Consider the following 25,804-nt stretch of genomic DNA (forward strand, 5'->3'; position numbering starts at 1 on the left):
CTTCAAAAAACTCAAGCAAGTTTGTGAGACACGACCTTCTTTCCCAGAAGCCGTGTTGAGTATCTCTAATGGCCCCTTCTGTTTCCCCGTGATGATAAACAGCATCTCTTAGGATCCCTTCAAGATTCTTCCCTCAGATCGATGTCACACTGATGGGCCTGTCATACCCCGGCTCTGATTTGTCCCCTTTAATGAAAATGGGAACTACGTGAGCTACCTTCCAATCTCAGGGGACAATCCCTGACTCTATTGAGCTGTTGAAGATACAGGCAATGTGCTCACAGAGCACCCGGCCCATCTCTTTAAACACCCAGGGGTGGATATCATCTGGACCTGGAGCACAATGCATTTTGAGAGTTCATATTTTATCCAAAGTGACATCCCTTTCTATTTTAATATTTATGATGTTATTGTTGACAGCACATCCCACAGCTGGAATCTGAGCATCATCCACAGGAGTGGAGGCTGATGAGAAATAGTCATTTAACAGCTCTGCTGTAGCCCGGGAATCTGTCCCGAACTGTCTTTGAGTGGCCCTAAACCATCTTTAATGGTCTTCTGACTCCTGACGTAGCTGGAAAGACATTTGCTATTATTCCCACAATTGTGCACCATCTTCTTTTCCAAAGATCTCTGAGCTTCTCCAATGGCTGCTTTTGTCTCCCTCGATTGTGGGTGATATTTGTCCCAATTCTCCTGTAAACTGAATTCATCCTGATCCGATCTGGGTTAAATGTAAGACAGTTCGGGGACTCAGGAATCATTCACCGCTAGACCCACACTGAGAGGTAAAATCCCAGACGGTTCCTTAGTAAGGATTCCTCTGGTACCTCAGCATATATTTGTCAGGATACTGAAACCCAGCTTTCTTACAGTCCACTCCTGGAGGCCCCACTCCCTGAGCCTGCAACCTTCAGCAGGGTCAGTGGTGGAGTTCCGCAGTGGGAGTGATCCCAGAGTAAATGTCGGGATCGCCCCCACCCTGTGGATGGTCCGGGTCGTGTATTTTTAGTGATCCTGGTGTCTAACACGCACACATCAATAAAACCGTGAATTCTGGAAACACACTGCAGGTCCTTCTTTATCTGGAGATCGAATGACTGTTGTATAATTGTACCAGCAGTTAACAGGCTCCTGTGAACTCCTCCCTCTGCTATTTTAATGCAGACTTTAACTCATTTATTTTAAACGGGTTTATTTTAAATGAGTTAACGCCTGCCTTAAATGGTAGACTCAGGACTGTCACTCAAACAGGTGAAATCTCCATAGAATAATTACCATAGACATTTTTAGACTTTATGCCTCACGGCCACTTTACTGTCAGTGAAGAGAGACGAGAAAGACCAAAGTGCCGTTTGCCCCTCTCAGTGTGGCCCTGAAGGACTGTGTCCAGGCTGAAGTTCTGCTCCCCCCGGACGATCCTCCCCCCAGATTGTCCTTTCTGAGCTCCAGTCAGGTGAGGCTAAACACAGGTGGGAAAGACTAAAATCTACAACAAGGTGTTTAAAACAAATCTGATTTATTTTACAGATATCCAGATTATTAAACTCCAGCCCAGTTATAGGGGTTATTGACATCAGCAGAAACAAACCCCAACTGTCAGAATGAACATGGTTCAGTCCTGGATGGGATTAACAGCAGAATCCAACCCCTGCAGTCAAATGTGAACTCGCTGGTGTCTCAGCACGTGTGATGACTGAGTGAATCCCTTCCCACACACGGAGCAGGTGAACAGTCTCTCCTCAATGGGCGTGAGTTGATGTGTCAGCAGTTCATTTCTGCTTTTAAAGCTCTTCTCACAGTCAGTGAATTAAAAGGTCACTCAATAGTGTGAACAAGTTGATGTTTCAGAAGGTGGGATGAATTAGTGAATCCCTTCCCACACACGGAGCAGGTGAACAGTCGCTCCCCTGTGTCAGTCCGTCGACGTCTCAGCAGTTCGTTTCTGATTTTAAATCTCTTCCCAAAGTCAGAACATTTAAAGGTCTCTCACCAGAGTGAACTCGCTGGTGTCTCAGCAGGGTGGATGACCGGGTAAATCTCTTCTCACAGAAGGAACAGGTGAACGGCCTCTCCCCAGTGTGAGTGCGCTGGTGTGTCAGCAGATCAATTTTGCTTTTAAATCTCTTCTCAGTCAGAACATTTAAAAGGTCTCTCATCGGAGTGAACTCGCTGGTGTGACAGAAGGTTGGATGACCGAGTAAATCTCTTCTGACACACGGAGCAGGTGAACGGCCTCTCCCCAGTGTGAGTGCGTTGGTGTCTCACCATTTCGTTTCTGATTTTAAATCTCTTCTCACAGTCAGGACACTTAAAAGGTCTCTCATCAGTGTGAACTCGCTGGTGTGACAGAAGGTGTGATGATTGAGTGAATCTCTTCTTACACACAGAGCAGGTGAATGGCCTCTCCCCAGTGTGAGCTCGCTGGTGTGTCAGCAGAGTGGATGACCGAGTGAATCCCTTCCCACACACAGAGCAGGTGAACGGCCTCTCCCCAGTGTGGGTGCGTTGGTGCATCAACAGGGTGGATGACCGAGTGAATCCCTTCCCACATGCAGTGCAGGTGAACGGCCACTCCCCAGTGTGACTGCGTTGGTGTGACAGCAGATCAATTTTGCTGTTGAATCTCTTCTCACAGTCAGAACATTTAAAAGGTCTCTCATCAGTGTGAACTCGCTGGTGTGACAGAAGGTTGGATGACCGAGTAAATCTCTTCCCACACAAGGAGCAGGTGAACGGTCTCTCCCCAGTGTGAGTGCGTTGGTGTCTCAATAGTTCAATTCTGATTTTAAATCTCTTCCCACAGTCAGAACATTTAAAAGGTCTCTCATCAGAGTGAACTTGCTGGTGTTGCAGAAGGTGGGATGACTGAGTGAATCCCTTCCCACACACGGAGCAGGTGAACGGCCTCTCCCCAGTGTGAGTGCATTGGTGTGTCAGCAGATTCCTTTTGCTTTTAAACCTCTTCTCACAGTCAGAACATTTAAAAGGTCTCTCATCAGAGTGAACTCGCTGGTGTGACAGAAGGTGGGATGACTGAGTGAATCTCTTCTTGCACACGGAGCAGGTGAACGGGCTCTCCCTCGTGTGAACTCGCTGGTGTGTCAGCAGGGTGGATGAACCAGTGAATCCCTTCCCACACACGGAGCAGGAGAACGGCCTCTCCTCAGTGTGAACTCGCTGGTGTGACAGAAGCTGAGATGACCGAGTGAATCCCTTCCCACACACGGTGCATGTGAACGGCCTCTCCCCGGTGTGAATGCGTTGGTGTGTCAGCAGGTTACTTTTGCTTTTAAACCTCTTTTCACAATTCGAACACTTAAAAGGTCGCTTATCAGAGTGAAATCGCTGGTGCATCAGGAGGCTGTATGACAGAGTGAAATCGCTGGTGCATCAGGAGGCTGTATGACTGAGTGAATCCCTTCCCACACACGGAGCAGGTGAACGGCCTCTCCCCGGTGTGATTGCGTCGATGAGTTTCCAGCAGTGACGGGTAATTGAATCCCTTCCCACAGTCCCCACATTTCCACGGTTTCACCGTGGTCCGGGTGTCCTTGTGTCTCTCCAGGTTGGACGATCAGTTGAAGCCTCGTCCACACACAGAACACATGTACAGTTTCTCCCCGCTGTGAATGGTGTGATGTTTTTTCAGGCTATGTAACTGGTTAAAGCTCTTTCCACAGTCAGTGCACTGGAACACTCTCACTCGGGTGTGTGTGTCTTGGTGCTTTTCCACTCACACTGATGTTTGAAATCTTCTCCCAGAGATAGAACAGACAAACATTTCTCCTTCCACATTCAAAGGCCGATGATCTTCAAGTCCTGATGAATCAAATGACTCTGTCAGATCTTGACGTGATCTTTGGTTTGAGTTTCCTGTCTGCAAATCCTCCCCTTCTCATCCCCTGTAAAAGGAGTTTATAAAAGTTATCACTGTAAGTACAGGATAAAAATTCAGATCAGATAACTCTACATTCCATGGAACATTCTTTCCTCTCTTATTCCTCAAAGCTGTAAATCCCCATCCCACACACTCTCCCTCCTCCTGTGCTGAAATCCAAACACATCGCATCATCTTTCAGTGGCCCTAAACCATGAGTGAAAGGGAGAGAGAGGAATGTGAGAGTGAGTGTGAGAGAGTGAATGTGAGAGAGTGCATGTGAGAGGGTGAATGTGAGAGAGTGCATGTGAGAGAGTGCATGTGAGAGAGTGCATGTGAGAACAGCAGTGGGCTCGGTGTGGAGAATGAAGTGGGGCAGGTGGAGCATATTTCAGCGGGGCAGCAATGATCATAATCTCATTCGGTTTCGAACAGTTATGGAAAAGGACAGGGGACAGTCAAATGTGAAAATTCTTAACTGGAGGAGGGCTAATTTCATGAGTTAAAAAGGGATCTTGTCCAGGTGGATTGGAATCAAAAATTGGCAACAAAACAGTAATTGAATAATGGGAGGCCTTCAAGGAGGGGTGGGTTTGGTAGAGAGTAGACAGATTCCCACGAGGAGGAAAGGAATAGCATCCAAAGCTAGAGCTCCCTGGATGAATAAAGATATAGAGATCACCATTTCTCCTTCATTTACAGACTCTCGCTGACCGATCACCATTTCTCCTTCATTTAGAGACGCTCCCTGACCAAATACCATTTCTCCTTCATTTACAGACGCTCCCCGACCGATCACCATTTCTCCTTCATTTACAGACGCTGCCTGACCGATCACCATTTCTCCTTCATTTACAGACGCTCCCTGACCGATCACCATTTCTCCTTCATTTACAGACGCTCCCTGAGAATTCCCAGTTTACACCGCGCAGGCGCGGGGCCGCGGCCTTTCGTTCAGAGTTGGTCCGGAGCGAAACGGGAGAAACCGGAAACCGGCGGGTAGTGAGGGGGGATAATGTTCACTGTTTTATATTCGGGTCTGGGGCCGCACTCGGGGTTTGTGAAGCCTGAGCCTGGGCCTGAGCCCGGACCCGGGCCCCGGGGTTTATTGATCCTCTTGCTCCGATCCTCTCACCTGCACCGAACGCGCTCCTCCCGCAGCCTCGACTGACCGCGCATGCTCAGGACACACAGCCCGATAATGAGTCAGACTGCGCCTGCGCGATGTGCTCCACTGATTCAGATAGGTCACAATCTGTACCGTGCTGCATGCTGGGTGTTGCAGCCGCCATTGCTGGTCTTAACATCTTGCTGAGAAGCAAATACATTGGAAGCAGCGGGAGCGCGTTTGGACCAAGGAAAATAAAATTAACTGAAACCCCAGCTCTTCGTTCCATTTAAACTGGCACAAACATACAGCGCAGACGCTCCACCACTTTGGTAAACTCCAGAAAATATTTTTTACGGTAACTTTTATTAATTTCGTGTTATTAAATGTTGCAACTGACGGGTTCAATTAAGGTTTATTTTCGAACTGCACCTCAGGATGTCAGTGTCAACACTAATCCCGCCATGGTGATGAAGGAGAGTTCCGTATCAATAGGAGGAGCGGAAATTGACTGGAGGGGTGAGCGGGTGAGTTGTTCCTCCAATCAATCGGAGTGTGTGAGGGGCGAGAGTTGCGGCACAGAATGGGCGGGTCTCAGCCCAGATGCCCGTCATTGTCTTAAACATAATTTTTAAAATCTAATTTATCTTAAACTCCAGAAGACGACTTGATCTTTCTGTTGCGTTTTGAAACAGATCAAAGCAGATGAGGTGGAGCAAGCATTTCAACATTTGTTCGAAAAACACATTAATTAAGAACAGCCAACATGGATCATTTGAGAGAACTCAAGTCTACTGATAAAGGGAATGTAGTGGATATTGTGTACATTGATTGTGAAAGGGTGTTTGGTAAGATGCCGGACAGGAGGCTTGTTGATAAAATTAATACTGCCCTTATTATCGGGAATGAGGCAGTGTGGATAGGAAGTTGTGTAAAGGGCAGAAAACAGAGAGTAGTGGTTAATGGATGTTCTTCAGACTGGAGGGATATTAATAGTGGTGTGCCCCAGGGTCAGTGTTACCATGGCTCTTCTCAATATAGAGAATGATCTGAGCTTGGATATGTGGGACAAAAGGTGAAGATTTCTAGATGACGCCAAAATTGGCACCTTGGGCAATTGTGATGTCCACGGGTTAGTAAATGGGGCAGGTGAAATTTAATGCAGAGAAATGTGACGGGATGCATTTTGAGAGGAAGAAAAATGAGATGAAATGTAAACTAAATGGTCAAAGTCTTAAAGTCGAGCAGCAAAGAGACTTAGGTGTGGAAGGTTCTAACTGATGCATTGTCTTATTAATTAACAAGTCTGAGAGTCAGCAACTTTAATACCTCATTAAGAAATATATGAGCAAATTCTCTTGCTTCTACCGTTCCAGAGTAAACATGCAAATCCCCCGTGTAGACGAGATCAGTCCTCTGGATGGAACGACGGACGCCCTGAGCTTGATCTCCGGTGTCTCCAGTCCCAACTGCCCCTTACATCAGTATCCCCTCATTTTTATACCCTGTTGTGATCCATCTGTCACTGGAGCTGCAACTTCCCTAATCTGTGGTTTACAAGGACACATTGCTTGGTTCCCAGCAGTTACTTTTCTTCAGTAGTGTTCTCCTGATCCCTGAACTACCCTGCTTACTGTTAATTAGAATCATAGAATCATAGAAAATTTACGGCACAGAAGGAGGCCATTCGTCCCATCCAGCCTAATCCCACTTTCCAGCACTTGGTCCATAGCCTTTTAGGTCACAGCACTTCAGGTGCATATCCGGGTACCTTTTAAATGAGTTCAGGGTTTCTGCCTCGACCACCCTTTCAGGCAGTGAGTTCCAGACACCTCTCACCCTCTGGGTGAAAAATGTTTTCCTCAGCTCCTCAATAATCCTACTACCAATCACTTTAAATCTATGCCCTGCCCTTTGTTTATTGACTTCTCTGCTAAGGGAAATCGGTCCTTGCTACCCAGCCTATCACGGCCACACATAATTTTGTGCACCTCAATGAAATTACTCCTCAGCCTCCTCTGTTTCAAAGAGAACAATCCCAGCCTATCCGATCTTTCCTCGTGCATAAAATTATCCAGTCCTGGCAACATCCTCGTAAATCTCCCCTGTACCCAATCAAGTGAAATTACACCCTTCCTGTATTGTGGTGACCAGAACTGTACACAGTACTCAAGTTGTGGCCTAACCAGTGTTATATACAGTTCCAGCATAACCTCCCTGGTCTATGCCGTGGCTAGTAAAGGAAAGAATTCCATATGCCTTGTTAACCACCTTATCTACCTATCCTGCTACCTTCAGGGATCTGTGGACATGCATTCCAAGGTCCCTCACTTCTTCTACACCGTTCAGTATCCTCCCATTTATTGTGTACTCCCTTGCCTTATTTGCTGGCCCAAATTCATTACCTCACACTTCTCCGGATTGAATTCCATTTTCCACTTTTATGCCCACCTGACCAGTCCATTGATATCTTCCTGCACTCTACAGCTTCCTCCTCACTATCAACCATGCGGCCAATTTTGTATCACCTGCAAACTTCTTGATCAAGCCCCCTACATTTAAGTCCAAATCATTCATATACATCAAAAAAGCAAGGGACCGAGTACTGAGCTCTGCGGAACCCCACTGGAAACAGCCTTCCAGTCAAAAAAACACCCGTCGATCATCACCCTTTTCTTCCTGCCACTGAGCCAATTTTGGATCCAACTTGCAACTCTCCCTTGGATCCCATGGGATTGTACCTTTTTGACCAGTCTGCCATGTGCAATCTTGTCAAAACTCTTACCAAAATCCATGTAGACTACATCAAATACATTACCCTCATCGACTCTCCTTGTTACCTCCTCAAAAAATTCAATCAAGTTAGTCAGACACGACCTTCCCATAACAAATCCACGCTGACTGTCCTTGATTACTCCGTGCCTTTCTAAGTGATGGTTTATCATGTCCCTCAGAATTGATTCTTAAACTTGCCCACCACCAAAGTTAGACTAACTGGCCTGTAATTACTCGGTCTGTCCCTCGCTCCCTTTTTAAACAATAGTACAACATTCGCAGTCCTCCAATCCTCCAGCACCACGCCTGTATCCACTGAGAATTGGAAAATGATGGTTAGGACCTCCGTTATTTCCTCCCTTGCATCTTGTAACACCCTGTGATACATTTCATCCGGCCCTGGTGATTTATCTACTTTCAAAGATGCTAAACCCCTTAATGCTGCTTCTCTCACTAAGTTTATCGCACCCAATATTTCACACACCTTCTCCTTAACTACAATGTCTGCACCATCCCTCTCTTTTGTGAAGACGGAAGCAAAGTATTCATTAAAAACCAGACCTACATCTTCTGCCTCGACACATAGGTTCATTTTTTGGTCTCTAAAAGGCCCTACCCTTTCCTTCATTTTCCTCTTGCTCTTAATGTATTTATAAAACATCTTTGGATTTTCCTTGATTTTATTTGCCAATATTTTTTGATGCTCTCTCTTTGGTTTCCTAATTTCCTTTTTAATTTCACCCCTGCACTTTTTATACTCCTCTCGGCTTTCTGTATTATTGAGCTCTCGGTGTCTGACATAAGCTTTCCTTTTCTGCCTTATCTTACCCTGTATGCTACTTAACATCAGGAGATAACATTTCATATTCATTAAATAAGCATCACACATTACAATCTGATCTACTATATTGCTCACTCTGGTTTAAGTTTATATTATGGTTAATAACAGACGAATTCCTGTTCCTTCCCCTTATCGGATTAGAGATTCCAACCAGCCGACTCTGTGGAATGGAATGTCTGATTAGTGTTTCCATGACGACCTGCCTGCAGTCAAGCGCCTGTTTGAGTTTCGAACTCAGATTAAACTTCTCTTTCCCATAATACACATTGCATCAGACATTTAATGTCAATGTATTGTAGCCATGTTATGTTAATATCTCTAAACCTGCAAAGTGTTCAGATACACAAACCTTTAAAAGTGGGAGGTCAAGTTGATAAAGTGGTTGAAAAATACATGTGATCCTCGGTTTTACAAATAGGGGTATAGAGTACAAAAGGACAGAGGCCATGTAAACCTGTACAAGTTATTGGTTAGGCTGCGGTTAGAATATTGTGTCAAGTTTTGGGGATCTTACACTCGGAAGGATGTCAATGCCATGGAGAGAGTGCAGAAATGATTCACTGAAATGTGAAATATCAGTGACGAGAGACTTTAGATATGAGGAGAGATTAGAGAAACTGGGACTCTTTTCATAGGACAAAGAACGGTAAGGGGAGATCTGAGGGAGGTGTTCAAAAATTGATTATGGTCATCGTCTAAATATGTTAGGTACACTCAATGTCTCCCAAGGTCTGTGTACAGGGGAGGAGCAGATGGGTTTATCTTATCATCTTCGGGTTAAATGTTGTTCTCATCGAGGTGAGCACCCAGTGTCAACACTCTCCAGTCAGGTACAGCACGGGTTAGATACAGACTAAAAACCCTCTGCACTGCACCATCAAACACGCCCAGGGCAGGTACAGCACGCGTTACATATAGAGTAAAGCTCCCTCTTCACTGTACCACCAAACCCTCCTCGGGTATGTACAACACGGGTTAGATACAAAGTAAAGTACCTTCTAAATTGTCCGAATCAAACACTCCTGGGGTATGTACAGTACGGGTTAGATACAGAGTAAAGCTCCCTCAGGACTGCCCTATCAATCACACCCAGGATACCTACAGCACAGGTTAGACACAGAGTAATGCTCCCTCTACACTGTTCCATCAAATTCTCCCAAGGCAGGGACAGTACGGGTTAGATAGAGAGTAAAGCTCCCTCTACACTGCCCCGTCAAACACTCTCAGGGCAGGGACAGCCCGGGTTAGATACAGAGTAAAGCTCCCTCCACACCCTCTATGCTGTCCCATCAAACACACACAGACCATAGTGAGCAGGGTTTCTAGGCACTGCAGTGAAGTCAAAAAGAAATGCCATTCAGCACATCTGGTCCTGTCCTTGTCCCTTTAAAGGTGGAGAGCTGGGACATCCTGTCTCAAAACAAATCCCACTTGTTCAAAGTGAGAATCCCAGGGGAAGGGTCAAGATCCAGAGTGTGAAATTTTCTTGCCATTTCTGTCATGACTTGGAAAATATCTGCTGCCTGACACTTTAAATGTTGCTAATCTTTAACTGTAGCTCACAGTGTTCGAACAGTCACTGTTATCATTGGCCTTTTATGTATCTTCTTGCACTCCGTTTCCTGAACAACACCAGCTGATCACAGCTTCGTTTTCTTCAAGTTGAATCCCAGTGTGAAAAAATGCTCAATTTCAAAGCTAAGCAACGTGGAAGAAGAGTGCGAGTGGAGATAATTGGCTTGGATCAGTGATCTCTTGAGCATTCAGACATTCATTATCTGAAAGAAGCACGGAGATTATATTTTTGTCTCGATTTATCAGTGTAGAAAAGAAGCAGGGAGTTGAGATCCTTTTGTCCATTCATCCTGCAACATACAAAATCCTTCGCCTCTCAATGCCCAGCATCTTTCTTTCCAACTCCTTGCTCTGCAGGGAAGTCTTGGTTTCATTAATTCTCCGTGTTTGCAACAAACATCTAATTCACCTGGTAGATCTCCTTATCTGCGGATCGATGCACTTGTCTTCGGGTGGGTGCAACAAAGGTTCACTAGATTGATTCCTGGGATAAGAGGGTTGTCCTGTGAGGAGAGATTGAGTAGAATGGGCCTATATTCTCTGCAGTTTACAATAATGAGGTGATCTCATTGAAACATATAAAATTCTTAGAGGGCTTGACAGGGTACATACTGGGATGTTGTTTCCTCACGCTGGAGAGTCTAGAACTAATGGTTATAATCTCAAGATAAGCGGCCGGCCATTTTGTAGAGAGATTTCTTCACTGAGAGGGTTGTGAATCATTGGAATTCTCCACCCCAGAGGCCTGTGGATGCTGAGCCATTGAATAGATTCAAAACTGAGGTAGATAGATTTTTGGACACAAAAGAACTCAAGGGATATGGGGATAGGTCGGTAAAGTGGAGTTGAGGTCGAAGATCAGCGATGACCTTGTCGAATGGCGAAGCAGGCTCCAGGGACTGCATGGCCAACTCTTCCTCCTTTCGCTGATATTGGTCCGCTGGAAAAGCAGATCTTGCCAGCTGTTTTAAAACTTTTAGCCTGAACAGGGACTTGAACCCTGGACCCTCAGATCACTACCTGTTTTAAAAGTCTGATGCTCTACCGACTGAGCTATTCAGGCTCGCTGTCAAATTGATTTCCATCATACAGATTCATGGTAGGACTCAGAATTCTCCTTGTCGCTGTCGAATTCGGGGGAGTATCCCTTTTCTCCAATTTTCAGCAACGTGTTGAGAAGAATCCTTGTTTCTGTTGAACATGATGTAAGAAACATGGACAGTGAACTCGTGATTTTGCAATTCTTCTTGTTTCTACAAAATGTCTTGTCATTCCTCAGCAGCAATAAAAATAAAACACTTTACCCAATGGCTCAAAAGCTAAACTTGTTCCACAGGGAGCTGGAAAAGGCCTCTCGACATTTCAGCCGATCAACAATTGAAAGCTGAATAATTTCACCCGTTACACCGTGACACCAGGCAGCAGATTTGCCTCCCGAATTTTCCCTACACGACACTTCAAACCGATGAAAACCTGCTTCACGGAAAGAAGAATTGTGTTTTTGGTTCTTTAGATTTAAAGATGTTGTGCCGGCCGCTTTACCATTTCAGCTGTCGCCAATCGCCCCCTCTCCCTCCCATAAACAAATAAACTCACGCCTGCTGTTGCAAGACGGGAGGCCAGAGGAGCCTCAGTGCCCACATGGGGACATGAAGAAGTCGATGCGTTGTGGAACCGGTTGTGCCTTGAACTCTGGTCAAAATGTTTGGAAGGTTCAACTATTGACATGGCGCTGGAACTCACAACCTCGGCATTTCTCGAGGGTATAATTATTGTAGAAATAACGCGCGCTGACCGATTGCACCACTGGAGCCGCGCACGGTCTGTGTCACCAGTGCTCCCATCAAACAGCTTCATCCTCGGTCTCTCAATTATCGCTTCGTGATCTTTCCCACACAGAAACCTCCAACCAAGAGGCGATTCGTTAAACATCCGCAGCGACATTTAAAAGCCGTGGCAACTGAAACAAAACCCCAGACGACAAGAACTTTTAATTGTATTATTATTATTAACTTAATGACAATTATTTTCATGCTACTTTGAGGATTTGGGGAAATTGGGAGCTGAAACTAAGAAACTCTCTCTGAGCTGTCGTTGATTGAAGAGATGAGCGTTATTTCATTTCAAAACCGAGACTCGGAACTTTCTGATGGAGAAGTGTGACAGAAGATTGTGGTTAGTGGCAGTTACCGGGGAGATCCAGAGGAGAGGGAGAAAAGTCAAAGTCACAGCTGTGACAGCTCAAGTGCTCTGCTTATCTGTAATATTTAATAAGTAATGTACAGTACAGGGCAAACCGATTTAGTGTCGGTTATCAAAAATACTAAAAGACACGGGGTCAAAGGCGGATTTGTGAAGAGGGAACTGATTTAACCGCCAGACCGAAATCATTCCACATGAATCTGAAGCGTCTTACGGAAAACGGCAGTGCGAACTGTTATGTTCGTGTCATGACTTGAAAGACCCTCCAATTACCGACAGTATCTTTGAACGAGTTGTGCAGCAAAACCGCGATAGAAGCCGCTTTGCATTCGTCAAACGTGTAGGTGACGATATTGGGGTTGATAAGGGTCCATTTCAATTATTTGAAATCTCACCATGTGACCCGAAGATTGACCGCAGAATCGAGTTTTTCCTGTAAGTCCTGAATTGAAGGGAAAGGCGCAACAAGCTGGTCGGAGAAATGAAGAGCAGAAAATGTGGATGAAACTTGCACGAGTGAAAATCCCTGTCTGTTGGAAGACTCAGTCCCCAGTGGTGGAGAGGATTGGGATTTCAAGCTGTTTCACAGCTCACACACACACCATTGGCTCATTTAATCACCATCAACAACTCGATTACATCATCACTTAATCTTCTATACACAAGGAAATACAAACTTTGTCCACGCAACCTGTCCGCATATTTTAAATATTTTAGCCCAGTTATCATTCTGGTCAATTCTGGTGAATCTGCACTGCACCCCCGCCAAAGCCAATATATCCTCCCTCAGGCGTGGTGTCCAGAACTGAATGCAGTACTCTAAATGTGGTCTCAGCAGAGTTTATGCAACTGTAACATTTTTTAAATTCGTTTATGGGATGTGGGCGTCGCTGGCAAGGCCGGCATTTATTGCCCATCCCTAATTGCCCTTGAGAAGGTGGTGGTGAGCCGCCTTCATGAATCGCTGCAGTCCGTGTGGTGAAGGTTCTCCCACAGTGCTGTTAGGAAGGGAGTTCCAGGATTTTGACCTGGAGACGACGAAGGGACGGCGATATATTTCCAAGTCGCGATGATGTGTGACTTGGAGGGGGACGTGCAGGTGGTGTTGTTCCCATGTGCCTGCTGCCCTTGTCCCTTTAGGTGGTGGAGGTTGCGGGTTTGGGAGGTGCTGTCGAAGAAGCCTTGGCGAGTTGCTGCAGTGCATCTGTGGATGGTACACACTGCAGCCACAGTGCGTCGGTGGTGAAGGGAGTGAATGTTTAGGGTGGTGGATGGGGTGCCACTCAAGCGGGCTGCTTTGTCCTGGATGGTGTCGAGCTTTTTGAGTGGTGTTGGAGCTGCACTCATCCAGGCAAGTGGAGAGTATTCCATCACACTCCTGACTTGTGCCTTGTAGATGGTTTTGGTGAGTGAGGAGGTCATTCACTCGCCGCAGAATACCCAGCCTCTGACCTGCTCTTGTAGCCACAGTATTTATGTGGATGGTCCAGTTACGTTTCTGGTCAATGGTGACCCCCAGAATGTTGATTGTGTTGGATTCGGCGATGGTAATGCCATTGAATATCAAGGGGAGGTGGTTAGACTCTCTCTTGTTGGATATGGTCATTGCCTGGCACTTGTCTGGCGCGAATGTTACTTGCCATTATAAGCCCAAGCCTGCATATTGTTCAAGTCTTGCTGCATGCAGGCACTGACTGCTTCATTATCTGAGGGGTTGCGATTGGAACTGAACACTGTGCAAACATCAGCGAACATCCCTATTTCTGACCTTATGATTGAGGGAAGGTCATTGATGAAGCAGTTGAAGATGGTTGGGCACTGGACACTGCCCTGAGGAACTCCTGCAGCAATGTACTTGGGCTGAGATTATTGGCCTCCAACAACCACTACCATCTTCCTTTGTGCTAAGTATGACTCCAGCCACTGTAGAGTTTTCCCTCTAATTCCCATTGATTTCAATTTTACTTGGGCTCCTTGATGCCACACTCGGTCAAATGCTAGCTTGATGTCAAAGACAGTCACTCTCACCTCACCTCTGGAATTCAGCTCTTTCGTCCATGTTTGCTCCAAGGTTGTAATGTGGTCTGGAGCCGAGTGGTCCTGGCGGAACCCAAACTGAGCATCGCTGAGCAGGTTATTGGTGAGTAAGTGCCACTTGATAGCACTGTCGACGACATCTTCCATCACTTTGCTGATGATTGAGAGTAGACTGATGGGGCGGTAATTGGCCGGATTGGATTTGTCCTGCTTTTTGTGGACAGGACATACCTGGGCAATTTTCCAATTTGTCGGGTAGGTGCCAGTGTTGTAGCTGTACTGAAACAGTTGGGCTAGAGGCGCAGCTAGTTCTGGAGCACAAGTCTTTAGCACTACAGCCGGGATGTTGTCGGGGCCCACAGCCTTTGCTGTATCCAGTGCACTCAGCCGTTTCTTGATATCACGTGGAGTGAATCGAATTGGCTGAAAACTGGCTTCTGTGATGGTGGGGATATCGGGAGGAGGCCGAGATGGATCATCCACTCGGCACTTCTTGCTGAAGTTGGTTGTTTGTGGAATCGTTTAGCTCTGTCTATATCATGTTGCTTCTGCTGTTCAGCATGTATATAACTTCCACCCTTTGTATTCCAGCTCCCTTGAGATAAAGGCCCACATTCCATTAGCCTTTTTAATTACTTTTGTACCTGTCCACCGATTTTTAGTGATTGCTGTACTTGGACCCCTAAATATCTCTGCTTCCCCACAGTTGCTTGCTTCTCTCCATTTACAAAATGCTCTTAATGATCTTGCTTAGGTCCAAAGTGGATGACCTCACATTTTCCCATATTGAAAGTTTGAACACGCTGGGGGTCTTATCTATAGAAATGAGAAGGCTGAGCATGACCTGAAATAGGACTTTAAGATTATGCAAGGGTTTGATAGGTCAGATGTAGATAAGGTGTTTGTACTTTGGGGGTAGGGACTCCAAAGCCTGGGGCTAATAATGTAAGATAGTGATTAATAAATCCATTATAACATTCAAGAGAACCATATTTACGCAGAGTCGTTAGAATGTTCATCTCGCTATCACAAGAAGTAGTTAAGGTGAAAAGCATGGATGCATTTATGGGGAAACGAGATAAACACATGGAGGAGAAAGGACTATTAGGGTTTGCTCCTCGGGTTAGATGAAGAGGAGTTGGAGGAGGCTCGTCTGCAGCATAAACATCGGTATAGTCTAGTTGGGCCCAATTGCCTGTTTCTGTGATGTACATTCTATGTAATTCTATGTAACTCCATCTGCCACAATTTTACCAGCTCACTTCATCTATCAATTTCCCTTTGCAACTTTATGCTCCCATCTACATTACTCACTGTGCCACCTAACTTGGTGTCGTCGACAAACTTGGATATATGGCTCTCTATTTCTTCATTTGCCTCATTTATGCATATTGTAAAAAGCTGATGCCCCGGTACGACCAACTGTCCGCTCATCCCTCCAGTCAATTTATCATAAGGCCATAAGATCATAAGAGATAGGAGCAGGAGCAGGCCATTCGGCCCCTCGAGCCTGCTCCACCATTTGAGATCATGGCTGATCTGATGTTTATCTCAACTCCACTTACCCACCCTTTCCCCATTTCCTTTGACTCCCTTGCGAATCAAAAATCTGTCTAACTCAGCCTTGAATGTATTCAATGACTCAGCCTCCACAGCTTTATGGGGTAGAGAATTGCAAAGATTCACAACCCCCCTGGGAGAAGAACTTCTTCCTCATTTCCGTCTCAAACGAGCGACCCCTTATTCTGAGACTATGCCCCCTAGTTTTAGATTCCCCCATGAGGGGTAACAACCTCTCAGCATCTCCTCTCATTCTTCTAAACTCCAATAATTATAGACCCAACCTGATCAATCTTTCCTCATAAGACAACCCTTCCATCCCCGGAATCAACCGAGTGAACCTTCTCTGGACTGCCTCCAATGCAATATGCCCTTCCTTAAATAAGGTCACCAGAACTGTACGCAGTACTCCAGATGTGGTTTCACCAGCACCCTGTACAGTTGTAGCATGACTTCCCTGCTTTTATAGTCCATCCTTCTAGAAGTAAAGGCCAATATTCCGTTTGCCTTCTGGATTACCTGCTGCACTTTTATGTTGACTTTTTATGTTTCATGTACGAGGACACCCAGATCCCTCTGTACTGCAGCATTTTGAAGTATTTCTCCATTCAAATAATATTTTGCTTTTTTATTTTTCCTCCCAAAGTGGATGACTTCACATTATATTCCATCTACCAAATTTTTGCCCATCCGCTTAACCTGTCAATATCTCTTTACAGACACTTTGAGTCCTTATCGCAACTTGCTTTTCCACCTATCTTTGTATCATCAACAAATTTGGCCACAAGACACTCTGTTCCTTCATCCAAGCCATTATTATATATTGTAAATAGTTGAGACCCCAGCACTGATCCCTGCGGCACCCCACACGTTACAGGAAATTCCTATAAATTCCTGCTGCTCCTATTGGTCCGGATCTCTCCTTAATCACCAGGGCGGGGTTGATGGTGAAACTGACGGTCCTGAGTTGCAGTTGGAAAATAAACATTAATTGAACCCGTCAGTTGCAACAATAAAATGAAATTAATTAAAGTTACCGAAAATTTTTCTTTCTGGATTTCACCAAAGTGGGGGGAGGGGGCTTCTATGCCGTGTGTTTGTGTCGGTTTAAATGGCACGAAGGGCTGGGGTTTCAGTTTATTTTATTGTCCTTGGTCCAAACGCGCTCTCCCTGCTTCCAATGTCTTTGCTTTTCGGCAACGTATTACGAGATAAGCAATGGCGGCGGCATCACCCAGCATGCATCGCGGTACAGATTGTGCCCTATCTGAATCAGTGGAGCACAGCGCGCAGGCGCAGTAGTGACTCATTATCGGGCAGTGTGTCCTGAGCATGCGCGGTCAGTCGAGGCTGCGGGAGGAGCGCGTTCGGTGCAGGTGAGAGGATCGGAGCAAGAGGATCAATAAACCCCGGGGCCCGGGTCCGGGCTCAGGCCCAGGCTCAGGCTTCACAAACCCCGAGTGCGGCCCCAGACCCGAATATAAAACAGTGAACATTATCCCCCCTCACTACCCGCCGGTTTCCGGTTTCTCCCGTTTCGCTCCGGACCAACTCTCAACAAAAGGCCGCGGCCCCGCGCATGCGCGGTGTAAACTGGGACTTCTCAGGGAGCGTCTGTAAATGAAGGAGAAATGGTGATCGGTCAGGGAGCGTCTGTAAATGAAGGTGATCTCTGTACCTTCAGTCATCCAGGGAGCTCCAGCCGTTCCTTTTCTTCTCGTGGGGATCTGTCTGCTCTGTACTCAAACTCACTCCTCCTTGAAGGCCTCCCATTGTTCAATTACTGTTTTGTTGCCAATTTTTGATTCCAATCCACCTGGACAAGATCCCTTTTTAACTCACTGGAATTAGCCCTCCTCCAGTTAAGAATTTTCACATTTGACTGTCCCTTGTACTTTTCCATAACTGTTCTAAACCTAATGAAATTATGATCACTGCTGCCCCACTGAAACATGCTCCACCTGCCCCACTTCATTCTCCACACCGAGCCCACTGCTTCTCTCACGTTCACTCTCTCACGTTCACTCTCTCACATTCACTCTCTCACACTCACACTCTCACTCTCTCACATTCAATCTTTCACGCTCTCACGCTTTCACTCATTATATAAGGCCACTGAAAGATGATGCGATGGGTTTGGATTTCAGCACAGGGAGGAGGGAGAGTGTGTTGGACAGGGATTTACAGCTTTGAGGAATGAGAGAGGTAAGAATGTTCTATAGAAAGTAGAGTTATCTGAACTGAATTTCTATCCTGTACTTACAGTGATAATTTTTATAAACTCCTTTTACAGGGTATTTGAAGGGGAGGATTTGCAGAGGGAAACTCAAACCAAAGATCATGTCAAGATCTGACAGAATCACTCGATTCATGAGGACCTGAATATCATCGGCCTTTGAATGTGGAAGGAGAAATGTTTCTCTGTTCTGTCTGAGAGAAGATTTCAAACATCAGTGTGAGTGGAAAAGCACCGAGACACACACACCCGAGTGAGAGTGTTCCAGTGCACTGACTGTGGAAAGAGCTTTAACCAGTTACATAGTCTGAAAAAACATCGCACCATTCACAGTGGGGAGAAACCGTACACGTGTTCTGTGTGTGGACCTGGAGAGACACAAGGACACCCGGACCACGGAGAAACCGTGGAAATGTGGGGACTGTGGGAAGGGATTCAATTACCCATCAGAGCTGGAAACTCATCGACGCAGTCACACTGGGGAGAGGCCGTTCTCCTGCTCCATGTGTAAGAAGGGATTTACTCGGTCTTCCCACTTGCTGATACACCAGCGAGTTCACTCCGATGAGAGACCTTTTAAATGCTCTGACTGTGGGAAGAGTTTTAAAAGCATAAACAAACTTCTGAGACATCAACACAGTGACACTGGGAAGAGGCCGTTCATGTGCTCCGTGTGTAAGAAGAGATTTACTCAGTCATCCCACCTGCTGGCACACCGGCGAATTCACACTGGGGAGAGACCGTTCATCTGCTCCGTGTGTGGGAAGAGATTCACTCAGTCATCGCACCTTTTGTCACACCGGCGAGTTCACACTGGGGAGAGGCCGTTCTCCTGTTCCGTGTGTAAGAAGAGATTCACTCAGTCATCCACCCTGCTGATACACCAGCGAGTTCACACTGAAGAGAGGCCATTCTCCTGCTCTGTGTGTAAGAAGAGATTCACTCGGTCATCCCACCTTCTGTCACACCAGCGAGTTCACACAGAGGAGAGGCCGTTCTCCTGCTCTGTGTGCGGGAAGAGATTCACTCAGTCATCCAACCTGCTGAGACACCAGCGAGTTCACTCTGATGAGAGACCTTTTAAATGTTCTGACTGTGAGAAGAGGTTTAAAAGCAAAAGGAATCTGCTGAGACACAAAATCGCTCACACTGGGGAGAGGCCGTTCTCCTGCTCCGTGTGTAAGAAGAGATTCACTCGGTCATCCCACCTGCTGACACATCAGCGAGTTCACACTGGGGAGAGGCCGTTCACCTGCTCTGTGTGTAAGAAGCAATTTACTCATTCATCCAACCTGCTGAGACACCAGCAAGTTCACACTGATAAGAGACCTTTTAAATGTTCTGACTGTGGGAAGATGTTTAAAAGCAAAAGGAATCTGCGGACACACCAAAGTACTCACACTGGGGAGAGGCCGTTCACCTGCTCCGTGTGAGGGAAGGGATTCACTATTTCATCCGAACTGCTGACGCACCAGCGAATTCACTGTGGGGAGAGACCTTTTAAATGTACTGACTGTGAGATGAGCTCTAAAAGCAGATACGAACTGTGGAGACATCGACGCACTCACACTGGGGAGAGGCCGTTCACCTGCTCCGTGTGTAGGAAGAGATTTACTCGGTCATCCCACCTTCTGAGACACCAGCGAGTTCACTCTGATGAGAGACCGTTTAAATGTTCTGTCTGTGAGAAGTGTTTTAAAAGCACAAACGATCTCCTGAAACACCAACACACTCACACTGGGGAGAGACTGTTCACCTGCTCTGTGTGTGGGAAGGGATTCACTAATTCATCCCACCTTCTGAAACATCAACTTGTTCACACTATTGAGTGACCTTTTAACTCAGTGACTGTGAGAAGAGCTTTAAAAGCAGAAATGAACTGCTGACACATCAACACATGCCCATTGGGGAGAGACTGTTCACCTGTTCCATGTGTGGGAAGGGATTCACTCAGTCATCACACGTGCTGAGACACCAGCGAGTTCACATATGACTGCAGGGGTTGGATTCTGCTGTTAATCCCATCCAGGACTGAACCATGTTCATTCTGACAGTTGGGGTTTGTTTCTGCTGATGTTAATAATCCCAATAACTGGGCTGGAGTTTAATATTCAAGATATCTGTAAAATAAATCAGCATTGTTTTAAACACCTTGTTGTAGATTTTAGTCTTTCCCACTTGAGTGTTTAGCATCACCTGACTGGAGCTCAGAAAGGACAATCTGGGGGGAGGATCGTCCGGTGGGAACAGAACTTCAGCCTGGACACAGTCCTTCAGGGCCACACTGAGAGGGGCAAACGGCACTTTGGTCTTTCTCGTCTCTCTTCACTGACAGTAAAGTCACCGTGCGGCGTCCAGTCTAAAAATGACTGTGGTAATTATTCTATGGAGATTTCAACTGTTTGAGTGACAGTCCTGAGTCTACCATTTAAGGCAGGCGTTAACTCATTTAAAATAAACCTGTTAAAAATAAGTGAGTTAAAGTCTGCGTTAAAACAGCAGACGGAGGAGTTCACAGGAGCCTGTTAACTGCTGGTACAATTATACAACAGTCATTCGATCTCCAGATAAAGAAGGACCTGCAGTGTGTTTCCAGAATTCACGGTTTTATTGCTGTGTGCGTGTTAGACACCAGGATCACTAAAAATACACGACCCGGACCATCCACAGGGTGGGGGCGATCCCGACAGTTACTCTGGGATCACTCCCACTGCGGAACTCCACCACTGACCCTGCTGAAGTTTGCAGGCTCAGGGAGTGGGGCCTCCAGGAGTGGACTGTAAGAAAGCTGGGTTTCAGTATCCTGACAAATATATGCTGAGGTACCAGAGGAATCCTTACTAAGGAACCGTCTGGGGTTTTAACTCTCAGTGTGGGTCTCGGGGTGAATGATTCCCGACTCCCTGAACTGTCTTACATTTAACCCAGGTCGGAACAGGATGAATTCAGTTTACAGGAGAATTGGGACAAATATCACCCACAATCGAGGGAGACACATGCAGCCTTTTGAGAAGCTCAGAGATCTTTGGAAAAGAAGATGGTGCCCAATTGTGGGAATAATAGCAAACGTCTTTCCAGCTACGTCAGGAGTCAGAAGACCATTAAAGATGGTTTTAGGGCCACTGAAAGGCAGTTCGGGACAGATTCCCGGGTAATGGCAGAGCTGTTAAATGACTATTTCTCATCAGCCTACACTCCTGTGGATGATGCTCAGATTCCAGCTGTGGGATGTGCTGTCGACAATAACATCATAAATATTAAAATAGAAAGGGATGTCATCTTGGATAAAATATGAAATCTCAAAATACTTTGTGCTCCAGGTCCAGATGATATCCACCCCCGGGTGTTTAAAGAGATGGGACGGGTGCTCTGTGAGCCCCTTGCCTGTATCTTCAACAGCTCAATAGAGTCAGGGATTGTCCCCTGAGATTGGAAGGTAGCTCACGTAGTTCCCATTTTCATTAAAGGGGACAAATCAGAGCCAGGGGAATGACAGGCCCATCAATGTGACATCGATCTGAGGGAAGATGCTTGAAGGGATCCTAAGAGATGCTGTTTATGATCATGGGGAAAGAGAAGGAGCCATTCGAGATACTCAACATGGCTTCTGGGAAAGAAGGTCGTGTCTCACAAACTTGCTTGAGTTTTTTGAAGAAGTTGCTGGGTTAGTGGATGAGGGTAATCCGGTTCACATTGTCTATCTCAGGGGTGTCAAACTCATTTCCTATGGTGAACCTGACCCGATATCATGACACTTGGCCTGGACCACATTCAGCAAAAGTTATTAAACTGGAAATAGATGAAGATGAACTACATTGTTACTTACGTACATTTAGTTGTTGTTTACTGCTGCTGCTGCTCCCGATACCTGGCGCCTCTGAGCTTGAACGATTGCACCAACATTTGGAGTAAATGACTGGCCTGAGGCCTGTCTTGGATAAAAACATGAGGACCACTTGTCATTACAGAACTGTGTGCCCCAAACACTAACCGTGGAAGTGAATTCCACAGACTGCCTACTCCCTATGTAAAGAAGTTTCTCTTGACTACTGCTCTAAAACAGATAGCAGGGGTTAATTGTAGCGACTCACACTGTATAAGGTGGAAAGTGATGTTCCACAAGGATTGGTTCTAGGACCACTGTTCACAATTCACATAAACAATTTGGTCTCGGGAATCGGAAGTACAATTTCAAAATTTACAGATGACACCAGATTGGCGGGTGGGGTGGAGTTTAGATAATATTAATGAAGATTGCGACCAAATACAAAATAAATTGATAAACTTGTAAAATGGGTGTATAATTGGCCAATGAATTTTAATGCAGATGACAGTGAAGTGGAGCATTTTGGTCGCAAGAATTTGGAAATTGTGCCCTGTATACCCAAGTCCAAGTCATTAATGTATATCAAGAAAAGCAGTGGTCCCAGCACCGACCCCTGGGGAACACCACTGTACATCTCCCTCCATTCCGAAAAACAACCTTTCACCACTACTCTCTGTTTCCTGTTATTTAGCCAATTCTGTATCCATGCTGCTGCTGCCCCTTTTATTCCATGGGCTTCATTCTTGATGACAAGCCCATTATGCGGCACTTTATCAAACGCCTTTTGAAAGTCCATACACACCACATCAACTGCATTGCCCTCATCGACCCTCTCTGTTACCTTCTCAAAAAACTGTATCAAGTTCGTTAAACACGATTTGTCTTTAACAAATACGTGCTGGCTTTCCCTCATCCTTGTCCAAGTGACTGCTAATTCTATCCTGGATTATCATTGCTAGAACTTTCCCCACTACCGAGGTTAAACTGACTGGTCTGTAGACGCTGGGTTTTATCTTTCACTCTTTCTTGAACAACGGTGTAACATTTGCAATTCTCCAGTCCTCTGGCATCATCCCCATATCTAAGGATGTTTGGAAGATTATGGCCAGTACCTCTGCAATTTCCACCGTTACTTCCCTCACTAACCGAGGATGCATCCCATCCGGACCAGGTGACGTTTCTACTTTAAGTCCAGCCAGCCTTTCAAGTACCTCCTCTTTATGAATTTTTAGCCAATCCAGGATCTCAACTACATCTTCCTTTACTGACATTCTGGCAGCATCTTCTTCCATGGTGAAGACAGATGGAAAATATTTATTTAGTACCTCTGCCATGCTCACTGCCTCACAATGCTACTTCCTCACTATAATTGTGACTAGTGGTGCAATGGATAACGCATATGATTATGGATTAGAAAGCAAGAGGTTCGATTCCTACTTGGTTTGGGAATTTTTATGCAAACTGTACATTATTTTATTGCTTTCAATACCTTGCAAACTGTCCAACTTGGTGGTGCTGCCTGGCTCCAGACCTGGTAAGTGCCTTCTTAGTGCAGCAAGCAGTGCATCAGTGTCATAATCTGAAGGTCCTGAATTCAATCTTCAGAGAAGGCATCAGGGATTATGAAGCTTTTTTTCCATCTCTCACCTCATCTTTCCATCTTTGCTGCAGAGCAAAATCAAGAACTTTTGCTGACTGCAGCTCATCAAAAGATGTTCTGCCCCTTGACCTCTCTGTACTCAAACACACAGTAAAGTTTAGGAAGTACATGGGCTATGGACTCACTGACAACACTCTTCTTTCTGTATAATTGCACCAAGACAAACGGTGAGTGGAGAATATAATCAACGATCCCACTACTTCTCACATGCCAAGTGAGTGCTCTACCAGTTGAGCTAATTCCTCGTTTGCTGTTTGGAAATCGCCCTTCACAGTTCCCGCCTCGCACTCGCCTCCAAGCTGCTCCACGACCAGCAGAGAAATCTTGCCTTGGGTTGCCGCTCCCTAAATATATTAAATACTTTGCTCCAATCTGCAGTATCGAGCATCAGCAAGTGAGGAACAGCAGAACGGGAAGCCACAGTAATCATGAATGATGCTGAGAAGAGCCCGAGCCTGCGGAAGGAAGACGAGGTCACCGGAAAGCAACAGCCGCCCGAGCTTGAGGGAGCAGCGTGAGCCCTGACTGACCGACTGATCGAAAACCTTTTTGCCTGAAATTGAGGGCGATTTGAAGTGTTGCTGCTCAAAGGCACTCCCTGCTGGTGAGCAGAGGGAAATGCTCGAGTGAAACAGCCGTGCTCGGGCAGAGACAGAAAGCTTTTCGGTTCGAGAAAGGAAAAGTGGTGTCCTGTGACTCAGTGGCAACATGTTAATCTAAAAGCTGCCTGTAAAGTTCAGAGAGCGACCTTGAGGTAATTGCTGCTTATTCCAAAAGCACACTCACTCCTTCGAGCCGGAATTGAACCAGCGACCTAAGGATGACTTTACTTTGGTTAATGCACTACAGTCCTCCGCTCTACCAGCTGAGCTATCGAAGGGAAGTGATAGAAAAGATTGTCTTTGGTGATTGTTCACCGTGCGCCTGTTGACATGTTCAGACTCGTGGAGACCACTGCTGTTCGAAGACTTCTTTTGCCTGAGAGCGAGAGCTGAGTGTTTTGAAGTATTGTTGCTCAAAAGCACTCCCTGCTGGTGAGCAGAGGCAAAACAGCCGTGTTTGGGCAGACACAGAAAGTTCTGAAGTTTGTGAAAGGAAAAGAGGCGTCATGTGCTTTCATGGCGACATGTTAATCTGTAAGTTGTGTGTTAAGTTAAGAGAACGACCTTGAACTAATTGCTGCTTATTGCACAATCACACGTACTCCTTCGAGCAGGAATTGAACAAATTACGTGAGGATGACTTTATCTTATTTTCCACGATAGTCTTGTCGCTCTGCCAGCTGAGATATCGAAGGGAAGCGGCAAAAATGTTTCACTTTGGTGATTGTTCACCGTGCAACTTTGACACACCCGGACTCATGAATTCCAGTGCTCATGACTGAGGCTGACTCGGTACCTGCTCATACTGCAGTGCTGTGGGAGTGTGAGCTGCTCCGTATTCTCCACAGCCTGGGCCAGTGACACAATGAATAATGCGACTGATTATTGATCTGGAGATTGTGGGTTCAAGTTTCCGGAGGGTGTAAAGTGGAAGGCCGGGCCTGGAGAGCATTGGAATAGTCGAGTCTCGAGGTAAACAAAGGCACGGATGAGGGTTTCAGCAGCAGAACTTCATTCTGGCAGTTGGGATTTGTTTCTGATGATGTTAATAACCGCTATAACTGGGCTGAAATTCAATATTCTGGATATATGTGAAATAAATCAACTTTGTTTCAAACAGAATGTAAACAATTTTACAACACCAAGTTATAGTCCAGCAATTTTATTTTAAATTCACAAGCTTTCGGAGGCTTCCTCCTTCCTCAGGTAAATGAGGAAGGAGGAAGCCTCCGAAAGCTTGTGAATTTAAAATAAAATTGCTGGACTATAACTTGGTGTTGTAAAATTGTTTACAATTGTCAACCCCAGTCCATCACCGGCATCTCCACATCAAACAGAATGGGTCAATTACTTGACGAATTCAAGATAAGAGACTAATTAATGACCTAATTATCGATTATTATGCCTTTTCTCATTTTTCAATGTAGATTATTTCAGTTCTCATACCTTCAATTACTCTCATGGCCAAATCCCAGTTCCCCAGACCTTCCCGAGTGCCTCTC

The 25,804-nt window shown here is 45.8% G+C and overlaps 2 non-coding genes and 2 pseudogenes across 2 annotated transcripts; 1 reads left to right on the top strand and 3 right to left on the bottom strand.

Moving 5' to 3' along the window:
- Positions 1-1,584: 1,584 nt before the first annotated feature.
- LOC137335622 (zinc finger protein 84-like) lies at positions 1,585-3,902 on the bottom strand (annotated as a pseudogene).
- Positions 3,903-11,157: 7,255 nt separating this feature from the next.
- trnak-uuu (transfer RNA lysine (anticodon UUU)) lies at positions 11,158-11,242 on the bottom strand. Its single transcript is given in 2 exon segments — positions 11,158-11,193; positions 11,206-11,242. It is a non-coding gene; the product is annotated as a tRNA-Lys (tRNA).
- A 6,142-nt stretch (positions 11,243-17,384) lies between these two features.
- Positions 17,385-20,362, top strand: LOC137335623 (zinc finger protein 271-like; annotated as a pseudogene).
- Positions 20,363-24,486: 4,124 nt separating this feature from the next.
- trnay-gua (transfer RNA tyrosine (anticodon GUA)) lies at positions 24,487-24,580 on the bottom strand. Its single transcript has 2 exons — positions 24,544-24,580; positions 24,487-24,522 (listed from the first exon to the last, which is right to left on the bottom strand). It is a non-coding gene; the product is annotated as a tRNA-Tyr (tRNA).
- Positions 24,581-25,804: the final 1,224 nt, after the last annotated feature.

The sequence above is a fragment of the Heptranchias perlo genome, chromosome 20 (genome assembly GCF_035084215.1).
Source record: "Heptranchias perlo isolate sHepPer1 chromosome 20, sHepPer1.hap1, whole genome shotgun sequence".
NCBI lineage: Eukaryota > Metazoa > Chordata > Chondrichthyes > Hexanchiformes > Hexanchidae > Heptranchias > Heptranchias perlo.